We start from the raw sequence: 7,204 nt of genomic DNA on the forward strand, positions 1-7,204 counted from the left end.
ACTTAGTGGCTGGACTCTCTCTCCCTCTGGACAAAACTCATTGCACGGTCGGCTTAAGCTCAGCCCGTACAGCTCTTAGCCCTGTGTGATATTTTCACCATAACTGGACTCATGAAGATCACTTGAAGTTTAGCACCGTGGGGGAAAACACTTTGCATCCTTAAATGTGGGGCACAAGGAGGAAATTTGGGGGTGAAAGTCTTGTTTGAACTGCTTGTACTCCCTGGTGGGGTTACAATTTAATACCGTGCTATCTAGTATACTCAAGTGGTATTTACACAGTCTTGTACCACCAGTGTCTGCAAAGACTAAGGTTACTTTCCTACTTTTCATACTGAACTGTAGTTGGGTTTCAGCCTCAGGTTTAATGCAAATATTTTAAAGATGTAAAATGCATCTCATCTCATTGACCTATCCTCTGTGTGAGATTTCGTGTTGTTCACTGACTGTCAGGGCAGCTGTCACTGACTGGATTACCTTGACTAACCTGCTGCAATGGCCCGGAGCAGAAATTAGCCCCTGACTATCCTGACCGTCCAGTCAGGGTAGTGCATTGTGATGTTATGCTGAAATACTACATTTCCCCACCTTGTTCTATGTAAGTGTAAGTCTGCCCCCCCCCCCCCCCTTTTTTTTAATGCCATTTAGATGTTACCCGTATTGCTGGTTTGGGTTGCTGTGCAGCCATTTTTCCGTTTTGCTTTTGACGCTAGTTTTGCGGAGAAAACCTAGTTCCATAAAGTGCCCACAACGACTCTGACAGAATTGCAACAGTTTGTCTGACTTAACTGTCTGCTCTACATTGGTCCAAATTACATTGTCTCTTTGGATCTAGTGTGTCTGACCATTTGTAAAACCTTCCTGTGAAGTCGCAAATTGTTGTGTGTGTAAACCTGTTGTTCAAAGTGTTTTCAACTTCTGAAAGAGACTAGCTGCTCTCCTGTGCTTCTAGTCTTTATGCTAAGCTGAGCCAACAGCCTTGGGCCAGAGTTTCTTTAAAATCTGAATCAGAATTACTCGAGTCAATACTCTCATGCTGCAACTTATCTCAAAGCCAGAATAGCTGTTACTGTCTGTTCCCTGTCTTATGCTAGGCTAAACTTACCTTCTCTTTACAGCCAATGACATATTTAAAGGGATAGTTCAACATTTTGGAAAATTGGCCCATTGCCATAATCCCTATAGTCATAGCAGTAGGTTCGTTCCCTTTAATTGTTGGTGCAAGCTATTTTTAGAACGGCGGAGCAGAACCGCAAGCTGCTCAGAGCTACGCTACGGAGGCTCATGGGATTTCTTGGTTTCCCTCATCAAACTCATCAAATTCAAAATCCAACAACTCCAAAACGCTCTCGTGGACAAGTTGTGACCTGCACATTCACCACGCTATGAAATAATAACGGAACGTTACAAGACAGAGTTGTTTTCAAGGTAAATTCATGCAAAACCGCTGAGGCGCGTTCCTGTCAAGGGCAGTTTTTCTGCAAGCAGTCTCTGCATTTACCTCGAAAACAACTCCATAAAAAAAGTTTGCACTGACAAATAAAGGTAACAAACCTGCTATGACTATAGCAATTATGGCAATGGGCCAATTTGCCAAAATGTTGAACTATCATTTTAACAGAGAGACATGATTGATCTTCTACTGAACTCTTGTCAAGAAAGAGAATATATACATACACTTTCCAAATGTTCAACTACTACTACTAAAAAAAAATAAATAAACCTGTTTTATTTTCCCAGTTACTGTTTTTAAAGCACATAGTTGCACTAAGCTATAGTTTCACATGCCAACTTTTGACCCCGAGTGAGCTTATGAACCAGAAGCCATTCATGTGAAACTTGTCTTAGATCTGGACAGAGAGGGTCAGGGCCTTGAACCTTTTATCTTTGAGAAACAGCCAGTGGAGACAGCCCCATGTCACGCTGATTTATATGTGTACTATCTCATTCAGGCTCACCAGGCACCAAGCAGACTCTCCTGAAACTCTCCATCACTGACCTTAAACGTCCCCGTGAACCGTACCGTAAGTCAAACTTTATTTATACAGCGTCAAATCATAACAGGAGCTAACTCAGGGCACTTCTCATATGGAGCAGGTCTTAGACCGCACTCTTTAATGGTCTCAGGTCTCCGCCTGATGGTCGTAACAGCCAAGGTCAAGTGAAACAGTTGTCTGCAGTCATCTGGAAGTGGAGCCTCTGGGTGGTAAACACAATGGTCAGCTTGCGGTCAGTGTGTGCAGCTCTCCCACGCCACATCATTGTCAACTCAAGATAACATACAGTGGTCCTCAGATGCACTTCACTGTCTGAAAGAATTAAGGTTAGTTCAATTGAAATGCAAAAGTTAACTTTAGATAAAAACTAAGAGAATGACTGGGACTGGTCTAAAATGTATTTAGCCTATTCCTAAATAAGAAATGAAAGGAAGAGTGTTCCTTTTTTACTATGTGCTGTGTTGTGTCACGTACCCTGACAGGGTTTTGCATGATATTCTAATCATACTGATGCAATGGCGACAGTGCACCTGTACTTTCAGCTTGTTTTACTCTAATATGTTTATCAGCGGTCAAAACAGAGGGAAAGCCTCAGCATGGACTGAAGCCATTTGTCATGCTGGGTGAAATTACACTCCTCTGTGGAGCTTTGCCTGGGCTAAAACATTAAAGGTTAGGAGTTTTCCACCTCATCAGGCTTCAGCTGAGTTAATGAACCCTCATGGCCCGGCCCCCGTGCTCCGGTCTGCCCATTACTCAAGGGCTAAGCAGGGGAAAAAGAAGCTGCCAGTGTTACTACGCCTCAGCAAGCCACTGCACACACAGATCATGACTGTGGGACTTTCGGGGTCACAGAGGTCTGCACAACATCTGCTCATCCCGTGTGATATCCCAGGAGAGTTAAATCAGGCTTTGCAGTGATATGGATAAACAAACACAAACGTGCTGCTGGGACATAATTGAATTACTTCCATTCACCAAGAACATGGAAGATGAAGGGTGAATGCCCCTGGACATGTTTGTGTGTGTGTGTTTGAACTGTAAAGTCAACCGATGTCATCTCACAGAGGACTCGCTGGCCCAGATTCCCCAAATCACGGTTTCCAGAAGTGTACAGCATGTCCATCATTTAAAAATATTATTTCTTTTCTTTTTTTCACTGAAACTAATTCTCTTTATTTATTTTCTTTGAGTTATATACAGCAAAGTGTCAGAGCTGATGGAAAAAAGTTAGGTAAGTTGCATAATATTTCTACCTTAACAACCCCAGGCTACCACAACACATTCTAATGAACAATATTAAAATAGACAGTCACGGAAATGACTGAGACATATAGAGATAATAAATGTAATATATAATCATTGTCTTGCCAAGACTTGATCCAACAACCTCTTTGCTTAGTTTATCAAAGGGATTAGATGCAGTGGAAACAGCTAACTTGGCTCAGTCTATAGGTAAGAAATATCTACCTGCCAGCACCTGTACAGCTCACTATCAACACATCATTATATCTTACTGTCATTTTCCCAGTACAAAATCTGGACTGGGAAAATGACAGTTTATGATTCATTGTTTAGGTTTTGTATTTCAACTCCTTACATCTAAAGATGGTTTTGCACTTTTCTCTAAAATAAAATGACAGGTGAGCATGTGAAGGCAACATAAGTATTTAAAGTAGCAGTTCAGGCAGCATTCTCCTTCACACTGGAAAAACCTGTTAATGGATCTATTTGTTTATTATTTTATGTTGTGTGTCCATAACAGATCTGAAGACTGTGTCCAGTCTTTAGACCAAGAGATGTAACCAATTACATCTGTCATCAGTGGGATCTACATTTTGGCAAATAATAGGCATGGCCTTTTAGAAACAAGCTTAATTAGCCGTGGCTTTCATTGAGTCACTCAGGTTTACAGATCCCAGGTCAGGTCCCAGGTTGAAACACTTTGTTCTCACTGTAAAGTTGTTCTTAATAATGCTGCTGCAGTTCTGACATCTTTGTGCTTTTCCTTCCTTCTCTCACACAACATTTTGTATTATCCCCTTTGTAAGCTGGTATAGTGAACTCAACAACAAACAGTTGTGTGCTAGCTGCTAACTGTGTCAGTCTACTGTTGGAGCTGGGCAGGTAGCAGCATGAGATGAGCAGAAATGACTCCATGACACCTCTGAGTTAGTTATTTCTGAGAATGAATTAAAAGAGCTAAGTTGTCGACCAGAAAACCAAAACAATAAGATGAAAGATGCTTTAATTCTTTGCATGAGACCAAAAGTCTGGTGATAATTCTTTAAAGGCTTGTCAGCATCACTGACCTCTTCCAAGGTTCATTTATTGTTCATTGTAAACATGCTTTCACCTGAAGACAATGAAATTTGTATACATTTCATACAAATAATCATTTGATACGCTGTTATTGTAAAAAAAAAAAAAAAAAATTCATCACATTTTAAAATTATAGTAAGGTGTCAATTTGGGTATTTGGAATCTTGATAAAGGATAAAACAAATGATAAAAGGATGTTACTGATTTTTGATTAAATGTATTAGTCGTCGACCACAAATTGTGTATTGTAAAGACACTGCATGCATGGAATCATACATTACCATTGAAAAAAACACTCAAAACTGTGAGACACACTTGCAGAATGTGCACATATGTGAGATAATATTAAGTTACTTGTGAACATAAACTACTTATCTACAAAGAGAGAGACCACATCCTACAATACTCACTGTGCCACGATAATGCACTACATGCACCACTTTTTCATCTAAAACATGCACCGGAAATATGACATGTATTATTTAACCTATTATTAATTCATGATAAATTCCATCTGTGATAAACATGTGTGTGTTAGGAGAGCACTAAAAAACAGAGTGGGGAGACTGAAGCATAAACTTAAGGAGATACACAGTCGTACCAATTGAAACGCTCACAGCTTGGCAAGAGTCAACATTTCCAGTTATGCAGTGTTGATTACTTGGCCTAGATACAACAATATGGATTATTCTTATCCTTGCTTCTCAGAGTGATGTGATGCATCGCGGGGCAAAGGGTTTTTAAGTTCACTGGTTTACACTTTCGCAAAAATCCAGCGCTCCAGCACGGCACAGTCAAACTGAGATATTTAAATAAAATGCCCCCGCCCATCCATGTCTGTACTTCAATTATGCTTTGGTTTAGTCTTCTTCTTCTTTTCAGTTATCACAGAATCAAATAAAGGAAGGTGATTTGTGGATTTCATGGGGATTTTGAAGAAATCTCTGCTTTTTGCACTGATGCTTCAGCATAAGCAGAAGATAAAATCAGAAAATTCACTATTACCCCATTGCCAAAGCAAAGAAGCTCTGGATTGATTAGAAGTAATTACTTGAGTGCAAACCACAAAAAAAAAGAAGAAAAAAAGAATCCCAAATGAGATCTGGACTGAAAGCTAGTGGCCATTCACGCAACACTAAAAAGCATGAAAATCTCAGCCCGCGGTCCGTGGGAGTAGCTAAGCAACCGTAAATAAAGAACGCCTTTAGAAACCTGTCAACATTTCTTTGACGGCTGCAGATTACAACTGGATCGGTTTTAAACTTCCGACAAGGCGCTGGAAGAGCTCCCTGACAGAGTTGTGATTGGGAATGAGTGGCTTTACATTATGCCGTGTCAGAAAACATTAGCGCACATGCAGATTGATGTTTAAATGGCGATGCTATTCAAGGATTTGTGGGAGGAAAAAGTCTTATTTGCTTTCAATGATCTGGTTCATCGCACAATTGCTTGATTGTGTTATTGTCCAGTTTAATCATGAAAGGCCATTCACTGGTATTTTAGGAAAAGATGTCAAGATGGGAACATAAGCTGGAGAGAGGAAATTCAAAGCAAGCTAAACCTTATAAATAGTGTGTTGAACAAATCTGTAAGGTTAATCTAGGCAGCATTTTAGTGTTCTGCATATTCAGTACATCTTAAAATACAGTTCTCACAAGTCTTGATCCTGTGATAACAGAACTGTGACTGATGAGCGACTGTCTTGAAGCCAGCCTTGCTGAGATAAAACCTTGCTGTGGAGCCACTGAAAAATCCTTGGGTATTTAAACTTGTGTTTACAAATGCAGTGTCCACAATCAGCCCCTTTGGTTCGTCCCATGGTGGCTGTGGCTCAGGTTGGTTGAAAGTTGTTCAAGCTCATATCCTCAATGGTGAATGGTTGAAATAACCGCTGTAACTTGTACTGGTGACTGGTGATTTCAATTTTCACTCAACATAAAGAATGCATTTTGGATTTGTGAAAAAATAGCTATCAACACAAATTTTGGTGAGATCCACAGTGTCAAAAGTTGGATCTTAAAATAATTTAGGCTAAGGAAATAAAAGAAAAAAAGTTGGACCAGAAAATATAAAAAATGACTGTTAATGAATGTTTTCATTAATGGTTGAAGAACTTTTAAAGTATCTGATATTGCTTTTTGGCTCACTGTTATTTGTACATCCAACAGCATCACTAGCATTATGTGGAGTCGATTTCTGACCACCTGACAAGTCTTTGTCTGGTATGCGTCCTTCTTTTAAATCAGTTTCAGATCTCAGTTCTCAGATCTTCATCAGCCAACCACTATCTGCCCGTCTGTTTACTGTCTTGCTGTGTTGATAGCACGCACAACCGAAACCTTCAGGTTTCACTTCCACAAACCACCTTTTTGTTTTTCATGTAGGCCAATGTAGCAGCTTTCTATAAAGCGTACTGTATGCCCCTGTATAATAACACGGCACAACATGACTTGTCTAACTGAAACTGCAAAATATCTATTCTCATAGACATCTACACAGAATACCAACACTACTCAGCTGAAACACTGGAGGTAAGTAGGCTAATTATTAACAGTTTTCTGGGACATAAATCAGTTTTCCCTCGTTCACATCTTATTTAGACGTGTAACCAAGCACAGTCACAAAATGATGAGATGTGTGGTGAGCAAGTGGAAACACAGGGGAAATGTCATACCACACTAATGTGCCAAAAACTAGTCCAACAGAAGTGCAACAGAGACCTCAAACAGTCGGGGGTGGCAGGGTGGAAAGTTTTTGGCCTGTAGCAGCCTCCCTACTTGTTATACCAGCACTGAGCAAGTCATGTGTGCCCCTCCACCTGCTGTAAAACAGACTGCTCTGTGCTCACACAGGTGACACATACACCCTCTTTTACAACGGGGAGA

The sequence above is a fragment of the Trachurus trachurus genome (assembly GCF_905171665.1).
Source record: "Trachurus trachurus genome assembly, chromosome: 4".
Taxonomy (NCBI): Eukaryota; Metazoa; Chordata; class Actinopteri; order Carangiformes; family Carangidae; genus Trachurus; species Trachurus trachurus.